Below are 12469 nucleotides of genomic sequence, written 5' to 3'. Positions count from 1 at the left end.
ATGTCCTTTCAATCGTCTCTCATATTTTCTCTCCTTATAAATAATCTGGATGAAAATCATATATCATTGAATACATTGACAGTTATTGTTCTGTATTTATTGGCGCGAGGGGGGGAATTGGACCAGTGTAATAATCATTTAATGGTTTAATTTATAAATATTTACATAAATCTCTCACCTTCACAGTTTTTGACATTATTGGTGATTGTTCACTTTTTCAGCGGGGTGGCAGATTGCACTTTAAAATCAGAAAACTAAGAATAGGTAAGTAGCAATTTAAAATTTATTGGTAAAATGAGAACAACGGACTTAAAATCCAAACTACCGTGTAATACTGGTTGATTATATTCTTAATTGTGCAACATTACGTACACCGTAGCACTATATACATGATGTTTATCGTTAGGTTAAAATAGGAGAGATGTAAGATAAATATGGTCTGTATTTGACAAATTATTTTTTTAAATACTCTAGTTGAGATGTATATTTTTTGCATTTATTCTATTTGCTGTTATTGAAGATGTGGTACAACTTTAAGGTAGGGATGTTCTCTGCCCGTACGACTGTTCGCCCGTCAATAACTCTTGACTCTAACTACTAAGACTTAAATCTTGGTTTCTGTTAGTCCAAGGATAACTTTTATTGATTTTGAGAAGAAAAGTTCAAAGGAAAATTCGTTTGTCTATTTGACCTTTCTGTATGATAACTCCTAATGGAAAGATCCTATAAATTTGAAAATTAGTTTCCTCGTCAATCAAGGAAAAACTTTATGTTACCATCTGTCGGGTTCTTCGATACTTCTTTTTATCAGTTCAAAGATTTAGTCAATACCAATAGGATATTTTTAATACAGATAAGCTACCTATAGGACTCGAAATGGGTTTGCAACCCTCAGAAAAACTATATTTTTGTTTCTTCCAATGACCTTTTACTATTATATATAAGAGTAGTGTGCCTCACTCTCCCAATAGAAAAGGAAAAACACATTTCATCGATGTCAACCAAACATAGTTTTGCAACCCTTAGAAGAACTATACTTTTGCTTTTCAATTTGCAGATGGACCAGAGTGGCGAAATTTGAAATACACCTGCCTTTTGACCTTAGTAGATAAAGTAACGATTTTTCAAAGAGACCAACCTTCCATATAGGCTGAAATATTGTTGAAACCTCTAGAAGAGCTGTATTTTATGTTTTTTAACCTAACTATCCAAGAGATTTTAAATATGACACAAATTTGTATTATGTTATTATTAGACTACCGGCATCAAATAATTTAGAACGGAATTATATTGCAATAGTTAGAAGTGGACGCTTTTTCATCGAAGATGACTTTTCAGGCCCGTATGGCATATCTTTCTCTTTGGTTGGCACAAAATGCAATTGCAAAATAGGGGTCTTTTTGCTCGGTTCATAGAGTCTGTAATATGATATATTTCTTGATTGAATCAGGGCAAACGATACTAAGTTACAGATTCCGAACGTTAACCGGTAAATACCTTAAAAGGGAAGTAAGATTGTAATGGCCAAACTTAATTGTCTTCTTCTACGAAATAAAAACTCTTCAGGACATACTTCAGACATATGGGTGGGTGTTATCTCTTGTATCGGGACAATGAAGATAATAGCGCTACTCGACGCCGAACATGCCCAAGCAACCAAAATACCGGCACCAACAAAAAGTAGAAATATACCGATAGTCTATTTCTCGTTTCGTGTAATCGTGCACTTATATTTAAGTATATAAATATTCCTGTCCAAAAACATCGAATAATTTGCTACCAAATAACGAGACGACTTTTGACGGTAGAAAGAACAGATAAACTTTTTGAGAGCTATGCAATGCATATTATTTTCCTTGATTGGGAGAACCATACAAACGCTACTACTACAGGACCTGAAATAATTAGATCAGATACAACAGGGGTCTCATTCGAGGGGGATGTTTTTTTTTATAAAGAATACTATATACCAGATCTATGTATGTATGTACGTATAAAATATTTCTTGGTCGTGGTAATAAGGCAAAACTTTACTATGGCCCGAATAAAGTATGAATGATTTAATTAAAAATTCTACTTCACGTAAAACCCAGAAATGAGTCAGATAGAATTGTTAATTTTTAACTTTTATCTAAAGAATGTCTTTTTCTATTAAACACGTAATATGTACTCTTGGTATGTCTATTAAAAATTTATCGTAGAGCTCAATCACTTTACATTATCGGCTCACTAAGATTATTATAGACATACTATTCCTTTTTGTTTCTCTCTAGCACAAATATGAGATTAGATGTGTGAAAATTTGTGTCAAAAAATGTTTAGAAAATTTCCAAGAAGGTTGTTCAAGTAATTCATTGCGAAGTCTACAGGTCACACAAACGAAAGAGGAGTTATTAGCGAAAACCTTTAGTGGTATCTAAACGAAGTATACTAATTCATTCTCGAGGCTTAGCTAAACCCCCAAGTGATGACATTGACCATCATCGCAGTTCAATCTCGTACATAAAAAAATAAAATAATAATACGGAGTATCGAAGGACCCCGTATAATATAACTATTATTCATACCAACCAATCCACCATATATCAAATGTTAAAAATGTCATATGATTTTAACTCAAATCTATTTACATACCTTACTATAAGACTAATGTAAAAATTTTCTCTAATGTTTATTAGCTAAATCCTATGGAGTCACATGTACCATCACCAAACTCGATGTTGTCTCTATAGAAACTAGAGATTTATTAAACATAGTGTTTTATAGTTTTCGAAATATCGTGGCCGACTGATAGACCGAAATATTATTATAGCTCATAATTATTAATTTTATTTTAATTTTAGGTTTTTTTAACACAAGCCCATTAGTTGTATAGGGATGCTTGGTGAATAATGTTCGGTTTAGATAATCACGAGCAATATAATATATCACGATCGCTGGACATAGTAACTAATGAAACGAATTTGCGGCACATGTGTGCCACAGAAACCACAATAATGTGCCGTTACATTCCGGAATATAAGCTGCAATTAGACACCGTATGATTTCCCTGATGTATTCAGAACAGAAAACAAATATTAGCTCAATAAATGTTTAATGGGCGGTATATTACACGCAACACGTGTTTACAAACCAAACAATTTCAGGGTATGTTGCAAAGACATATTGGAAAATATGATATTACTGTATCTCTGCGATGTAATCCAGATTAAAGGATTGTGGTGTTTTTATTACCAACACTTTGTGAGTGACAATCACTTTGATGTAGCCTATATTAAAACGTTCGTCCACCTTGACTGTCGTTGATATTTTCGATAAAATTGTATTTAATAACTTCATATTATTATATTATTTACATGCATAACACATATATGATTTGTATACATACTATATTTGTATACATATGTTCATTTTATACATACATATTTATATATAATTTATAAATCATTGCTGGTTATGAACAATAAAGATTAATTGGAATTTTTGAAGTAACAACACATGCACCGTTTATTTTTTGCAAACCAATAAGGAATCAAGTGGGACAAGAAAAATATAGGTATATAATAACTCAAAATCGTCTTAATACAATAATTCACTTTGTATAAAGTTATGATATCCATATTTTCTTTATTTTTTTAGCTAAAAATCAAATATTTATTAATTGTACTAAATATTTTGTGGTTACTACGTTTCCGAAATATGTCTAGCTGTTTATAACACTTATTAAACAATTATTTTAAATTAATATGACACTTATTTCTACGTGTATATTTCATGAATTGTGGAAAGTTGAAAACCATTTTAATTTTCTGTCTTCTTTTGTTAAATGCATTAAAATTCTTCTTAGTAGACATTAAAATTTAGTACAAATAAATGAGATGAAATCAGAACGTTGATTTAAATAGCTCATGTGATGGATGGCACTTTTCTACATTACAGAACTTACACAAGATGAACTTCTGAACAACTAAAATTGGTTTAAGCATCTCCATTAATGTCCCTCCCCAGTTAATTATGCCGTATCGAAACAGATTCATACCACAAATTATACCAAAGAATACATAGTGGTACAAATGACCCGTGGTATGTTTCTCGGTTTTTGAGTCAGACGGTCAACATGCGATCACCATTGTAATAAGAGTCAATCAGTAAAGCCAAGTATTTAATCCTTTCACGGCAGAAAGTTTTTTCAGATGCAGCCCCAGATATTATTGACCCAGTTTAAAATACATACGTAATCGTTATCAAATCGGAATTTCAAGTTATTGAAATTATTTTATGAACATACTAAAGACGGCGGCGAAAAGAAACGATTTTGAGACGAATTTAAGGAAGAAGATAATTAATAAATGTTATAAAAAGATATGGCTAAGTATTCTTTCTTGTGGTGATCGAAAATCACACCGATGCTGTAAATAAGAACTTTGTTCATACAACTCCATTTCTACGAATAGGTAAAATTTGATCCAACTTAAGGAACTAATTTTAATACTATACATTTCCAATCTGTAAAGAAGTAGTCTCTAGTCCACAAGGTTGAGGCTTTCGTTAGGTAAAGTGAAATAATAAGTTTTTTGCACTACCATTATTTACTACTTCTTTTATATGTTTATCTAATGACTTCTATTTCCAATAATTTCGTATTGGTTTGATGAGAACAAACATGCTCTGTTATGTATGTATCAATTTGCTGTTTTGTAAATTTATCCAGTACGTTAGATACCGTAGGTTTAGGTCTACAATGATTCAAAATTTTCTTTCTTAAGTTTTATGCAAGGTAATATTTTTGTTAATATTAATGTGGATTTAACTAAACTACTTTCAGTTTGTCAAAATCTTTAGAATAACAATGTATTTTTAAGTATTGGAAATTTGAAAGAGAAACAAGTCGAAATATCTTTTCCACCAACTAGCCATATGTAATCGATACGATTCTTCTTGACCTTTTTTGCTGCCAAAAATGCATGAAACCGTTCTCTGTTATAAAGCACTGGATGAAACACCGAGCAGTAATAATAGCGTTTATGTAAATATATTTAACAAGCAAACGTAAAGACTGGAGTTCATTTAAAGTAACAAAACGTATTATATATATATATATATATATATTTTATATATTATATATTTATTATATATTTTATATATATATATAGGTAATATTATATATAGGTTTATATATATATATATATATATAATATATATAAGGCATGTATGTTTAAGTTTTTGTTTAAAAGTATTTATGGGTAGTTAATTTTTTATTTGTAATAATAAAATAAGAAGTATCTGCGTCTAGTTATTACTAAATGGGACTATCATGGTTATCTGCTATATGGAACTGAAAAACTAATAAATTCGATTATATTAAACATTATAATTCTTATTTATAATATTATGTAAAAGTATACATAATACTATTTATATGATATGCTTTAAATATTCTTCACAGATACTTACGCCGAATTTGTGGCTGTTTTTTGAGATAACTTAAGAGAAGAAATTTTAAACTTAAATTAGCAGGCCTAGTGATGGCACATCTGTTTAAAAAGGTTAGTGGAGAGAGGCCTACTAAATCATAATCTCAATCAAACTAGATCATACTGGCTGATAGTTTATTCCGCTTCAGCTGATTACATTTTAATTCATGTTTTAAGATAATACATTTAATGGTGATGCGATCATAAGTTAAAAATATTAACGAAATATATAGTACAAATGCAAGTAAACTATAGTAGTACTATAGTGTGTACTATCATATGTCACATCGCAGTATTTAATTCATCCCAGTTCTTCTTTACAACTTACCACAGTAAATAGACCACATCAAGTGTTACATCAAGGTTGGGATAAGCTCTTGACGGAAAACTAACGTGGAACAGACCACAGTGCTCGGTTGAGCGAAAAATCAAGTCACCCGAACTTTTGTAATTTCAAACTACTTATAAATTCTTGCTATAGCTACGTGCACCAAAACTTTTGTTTTAAGTTAGAGAGGCTTTGCAATGGTCATTAATTCTGGTTCAGCTGATATGAGCTCATGTTTATTTTAGCAATTTCACAAAATTAATCGAAATGGCTAAGAATTTTAACAAGTATCTGACGCGGGAATCAAGTTAGACTTTTACGTACAAAACTATACGGAGCAGTTAGCAAAAGAAAACTGCGGAAATGTCTTTTCTTATACTTACTACATGTTACCTTAGAAATTCCTGAGAAACGCTATGTTTCACTCTTAACTTTGGAATGAAGTCCTATATAGAGTAAAAATTAACAGCATTTACTGGAGCAGTGGGACAAGATTGTAATTTTTCAAATCACTATACATTACCTCAAAGTTGCTGTGGGAAGTTCATAGTCTACTTGAGAGTTCCACAAAACGTTCCAGTAGGACTCCTTTGAAGCATAGCGAGGAGCAAAGAGACGGAATTAAATGCAAATATGTAGTTTTATCCAATAACCATAACTTACCTGACAGATCCTAAGGGCCATATCTTTCTTCATAGTGACGGCCCAAATAACATCCCTGTTTGAGGCTCTTCGGACTTCATCTTGGAACAACAATATAGGATTGAGTGCTTAGTTGGTATTTTTTAAATCACTGTATGAGGATATGAGACAGAATAAGTTGCTGAGATGTATTTTTCTCAAACGAGCATAACTTGACTGACGGATGCCGAGAAATATACGTTGATACTAACTACGTCCATTCTAGAGAAGTGAGGTAAAAGGGATGTAAGAGAACATCGTTTTTTAACTAAATATTGCTATGCCTATAAAACATGGGGAATGTAGTGTAATAGTAGTTGTCCTTTGATTTGTGCATATGTATGTATTGTTTATGTGTAAGTACATTTAATGTTTTTTGGTTAGTCTGTACAATATTATAAAAAATCTGTCATATTTATTTGTGAGAAATAAAGTTTCTTTCTTTCTTTATGTTTCTACTCATATCAGGATACGTCTGGGAACCCTTCAAACAAGATAAAGACTAAACTAGATAGAAACAGTTTTTTTTGCAGATATTACCATACTTTATTTTGAAATATTGAAATATATTATTGTATTATATATACCTGTCATAAATATATTACCTGGGGTGGTTTAGGGTGTTACATGACATTATGCTGCGCGAGCTCGAGATAAATTAGAACTAGTCTGGTAAGAGTAGCCAGATGGAAGAGAACTAGTCTATAGCTCGTCCAGGACTTCTAGGGTTACAGTGGGATCCACGGAAGAAAGGGTCACTTATTTTCACTGAGAATCGTCTCTGACATCGGGGTAAGAACAAGTTTAGAGAGGAACCATCACGAGAAGAAATGAGTAAGCGACCGTAGCTGGACCAGGTCACCTCCGACGGGAGCTACGATACACACAGTAACGAGTACGAGAAAGAGGGCATCGAAACCAAAGACGACACTACTTTGACAAGAGAAAAAGTGCGAGACTTTGGTGTGACCGTGACCAGACTATATCTCCTCCTATGATACATTATACACTAACTGTTACGGCGCCCAAGGGACGCTTCTGGGCAGCGGAAGACAGACAGACAGGACTCCGCGATGTATCCACCAATTAGGCACGACCGGTAAATCGGAGGATGGGTCCAATGGTCACAGGAAAAGCTCACCACTATTGATTTTACACTGAAATATTTCCAAGATAATAAAGAGTCTTATGCTGAATATTAAAACTAAAACTTTCTCAAGTAGATATATTGAAAGTATTATTTACTTAAGACAGCATCAAACAAGAGTATTTCATAGTGGATAAATTTGGAATAGAAATGATCTCAAACTATAATCGAGCGGAGCTACAGCTACTTTAGTTTCTGAGTTTAAATTTTCACGTCCATGTACGAGTATAATTTAAAGAATTACTAAATTATAAAAATGTAGTAATCAATATACAGTAATTTCTTTAGTTTAGTTATTTCAGTTCACTGAAAATAATACAATAATCTAAACGGCATTTTTTGAAAAGACGACAGTGACAGATGTAAAATGTGCTACTTCAAATCCCCTGCAAGGATATTTATTTAAAAGTTTAATGAAGGAGATTTAAGTTTTATTTGGTTTTATCTAATAAAAGAGGAGGAAAGAGACACAACAAAATCATCCCTTTATTGATAGGTAACTTTAATTTAATTTAATTTAATTTGGAGTTGTTAATTAAAACACGGTAATTTAATTCTATTATCTGACGATGGAAAGGTTATGAATAATTTATTTAAAGATGTAATTGAAATGAGTAATGGAGTATGGACGTAATAGCTCATTTGCAATTATTCACCGTGCTATTGATGTTAACAATGAGTTTTTGCGGATGAACTGAGATTTATTTCAATGAGGTTAATATTTCGCAAACAAATCAATTCATAATTTTGTTAATGGAGATTAGTTCTAATTGCATAGACCATTAACCAAATAAGAGATTTGGATTTATTATTCATATTTTTGAGAACAATGTATTTACATAGCAAGCGTTGCACTTGTTACATTCACTATTTTATATTAGTTTTAAAGCCTTTTTATTCGGATATGAAAAGTCGTATTATCGATAGCTTAATTTTAGGTACTATGAGATCTAAAGTTTAAACACATTTAAATGTTCGATCGAAATATATGCTCTGTAGTAATTATAATTTTTTTGTTTTCATATTTATAGTTACATGTAGAGTCAATCAGAGTAAGTAGATTAAGACTTTTAATGCGTGTGTGCACGCGCGCTGTGAATCATATTATATGAAATAGGCTACTTTGTTTTAGTTTAGCCATAATCCACATAGAAAAGACAAAATCATGAAAATGTACTGGTTTTAGACGTAGAAGTTATATGTTGGCTTACAGTTTTTTCTTGTCAAACATAGATTGACAGATATATGTTTGACGACCAAAAAAAGAGCCAAATGGTAGGAGTTGATAACTCCGGTTAACTACAAAGCTGCTTAGCCCTGGTTTAACAGATATGATTTTAATGAACGTATAATGACTATGTTTTTCTCTTATACAAAGATAAAAGATTAAAACATACTTACTGCTAAGTTGTTATTTAATTATTTTTTGAATTCGCAGCGTAATCTCATCATTGACTTAAATCTGTTTGAAAATGTTTCTTTAAATAAATAAACACAAACAATAACGTCCTCAACCTATTTTTATTACACTACAAATTATTCGTTGTCTTCAGAAAAATATAAAAGGGTTATATTAACAGATTAACCTAGAAAATATGGTGCTACTACAAAGTTGTATTTCCTACAGACACTTTAACCTCACGTTAAACTCTGCATATGAAGAGACTTCGGATGATAATATATTAAAAAGGAATAGTGTTTTGACTCTGTTTGAACAAAATCCAAACAAATTTTAATTTTAAATAGTTATTTGATTTTTATTTATGTTAATTAAAAATGTGATGATTTAATTTAACATAAATGATTATAATTAAAACTAATATTATCTTAACATCAGTAAACTATCCATACCTAACCTATATTATTATATTTTTAATGATTTATATCATATTTATAATAATGAAATGAGCTGTGAAATGTTACACATGACCGAGTATAAATATTATGAGAATACTGCGCTTGTCCGCATAGGTCTAATAGTAGTCTCAATACCTAGTCTCTTACACAGACTCATTTATAAACGCGGAATTACTTACTGTTCAACTGTTAATGGAGTTCTTTTTATTTTATAACTAACTCGAAATGAAAGAACCTCAAAAAAACTTCTAAATTCAAGTTCATTTCATACAATAATTTAATTGATCACAAACATTACGGTACTATAACAAAAACTCAAAAATTTCAAGGATTGCTAGAAGCCATAAATTTTAATATAGATCTTTTCATATGACATATCATAAAAATGCAACAAAGCTAAATGATGGAGCTGAATAAATACTGCAAGCGATAGTAGTAGAATAGTACATCCTCGACTGAGCAACGTCGTTCCTTTGTGGATTTAAACTGTGTACTTCTTTACTTGGTATTGTGGGAGTTTCAATCAATTTTACAAAGCAACTAAAGTCTAAAGTGATCTAACAAATTAATTTAATGAAGACTACCCATTCTAATAAGAATGCAAATTATATATAAACATTGTTTGATAGTCCTGTAGCCTAAAGCCAATTTCATTGTATAAGCTCAACACAAAGTTTATTGGGAGATTACCTCTAAGAAAGACATCTATAAATCAATTAATCAAGTTAGTTTTGTTGACATGCGAACATATAGTATTCAAAGGAATAAAAATATAAAAATGTTTTTCACAGATCATCTGTTTTATTTCTGTCACAGTTAAAACCAGCCGGCAGTCATGTAAATAAAAGTTTAATAAACTACGTCCAATGACATAAACCGCGACTATTTGGATAACTTTCAGTCTCTTTATCATATTGGAAGACGCTAAATAATTAATAATGTGTCTGAAGGTTGGTTATAATTGTTTTAATTAAAAAATAATATATATATATATATATATATATATATATATATATATATATATATATATATATATATATATATATATACGTTTATCACTTTGTTCTTTCAACCCGTGATATTTTGCAAATTCAACCTTTACCAAAACTAACATGGCTAATAATTTCTTACTTAGGAGAAATTCTTGAATCCATTACATGAAACACTAGGTTATGGCGGTTATGTAAAGCAAAACCGCTATTGGATCCTAAACTAGAATAGCCTGCAAGTTCTTGCAAATTATTATTGTATCGTACATATAAAATATACGGTAATATATAGTGCCGATGGCCGAGCGGTCTAGGACGCCAGACTTACAGTATCTGAGTGTATAAACTCTCCCTCTTATTCTGTTCAATGAGATAATTTCTCGTGCCAGTCGAACATAAGGATTAGCAGAGTAAGGCTTTTAATCGGGGATCGGCCTCTCCTTTCTTATAATTAAAAGTCATATTTCAACAGATTTTTTACGGATACAGATGTCATCAGTGGGAAAAAATAAATACAAACTAGGACTAATTCTTTCTCGCTATCACGACAATCCTATATCTCTTCGACACTATAAAGTCAATTAAAAACACGTTAAAACCAAAACTGCTTTTAAGATTTACGATTAAACCAAAAGTTATATTTAATTAATTAATCAGTATTAATTAATCATGTGATGAATTGCATGAACTAACCGGCATATTTGCTTTCCTTAGCATTATAAAGCTTTGTGTGTTCCTCTGTAATATATTCAGATTAGAGCCTATCTATTCAGCACAGGCCTATGCAAACCAAGCAACAATGGATAATGCACAATCAGAATTAAAGATTAACAATAATTTTCATTAAATACTTTATTCTAAAGTATTTTTATTGTTACAGGCATTCTCTAGTAGTCAAATGCCTGAATCTTTTCGTGAAAAAATACAAATATAAAATAAATTTTTTTTCTAGAAACCTTTTGAGGATCAATGACTATGAAATAAATAAATAAACTCAAGTTAAAACAAATCATACAAAGAACATTTTATTTCAGCTTCAACTCTTTAGATTTAAAATGAGTAAACAGTTTTGGGTTGTATTAAAAGAAACCCATTCCTAGTTTGTATAATATATTACATTATCAATAAATAATAAATAAATACAAAACAGTAAAGATTAAAACTATACATGACATGTTATTCTCCTTCCTTTTGTTTCATATAAAGGTAGACTGTTTGAAATTAATATTCTGTTATAATTATTCTCTGTATAAAGCGGTGCTCTGTTTGTATTTTCTTGCAGAGTCATGTTTAATTACGCAATCCTTTGGGGAACATATTTATTTCATCTACATAAACCCAGATGTCTGTTAAAGATGTTGCGGTATTGAACAAACTCATCAGCTTACGTCTCTGCGGTGACGAGGGAAAGGGTTAATAATCTCTTCTGTAATATGTTATTTAGTAACTTAGTAACTTTATTCAGATATTATAAAGGCTATCTCTCATTATGCGTTAGTCCATGATACAATTTAGTAGGTATTAAGTAGGTATTGAGGTAGGTAGTTAATCTTGAAATTTACGACGGCATTATATACACATTTGTATGCTTGTATAAATTTGAGTAGATTATCAAATTAATGTTAATTTAATTTTAAGTATTTTAAGAGCACCATTTAAGTAATTATGGCTCATTAAAATGTTGTGGATATATTATACATGAACATATATAACCTTTTGCCTTGCCGTAGGTGTATTAAAGGCGCGTGGTTTCCGAAATCTATTCAATAAAATAAAGGAAATACTAAGAGCTTAGGAAATCCCTTGGTCGAAGTGCCTAAAATTTGGGTTTATAGCCTCAAAAGGCCCGTTATTTTTATTCATTAAGACAAGGAAATTATATTTTAAAAAGAAATGTAATTAAATAATATTGTTTTTAGTTTCCCTTAAAACTTTTTTATAAATAAATATGTTTTCTGCCTGATGTTACGCTTTATCTTTCACAGTTTTTATT

This window comes from Homalodisca vitripennis, chromosome 5 (assembly GCF_021130785.1).
Source record: "Homalodisca vitripennis isolate AUS2020 chromosome 5, UT_GWSS_2.1, whole genome shotgun sequence".
NCBI classification, from domain to species: Eukaryota; Metazoa; Arthropoda; class Insecta; order Hemiptera; family Cicadellidae; genus Homalodisca; species Homalodisca vitripennis.
The sequence above is the reverse complement of the archived record's forward strand: the minus strand, read 5'-3'. Positions refer to the sequence as shown.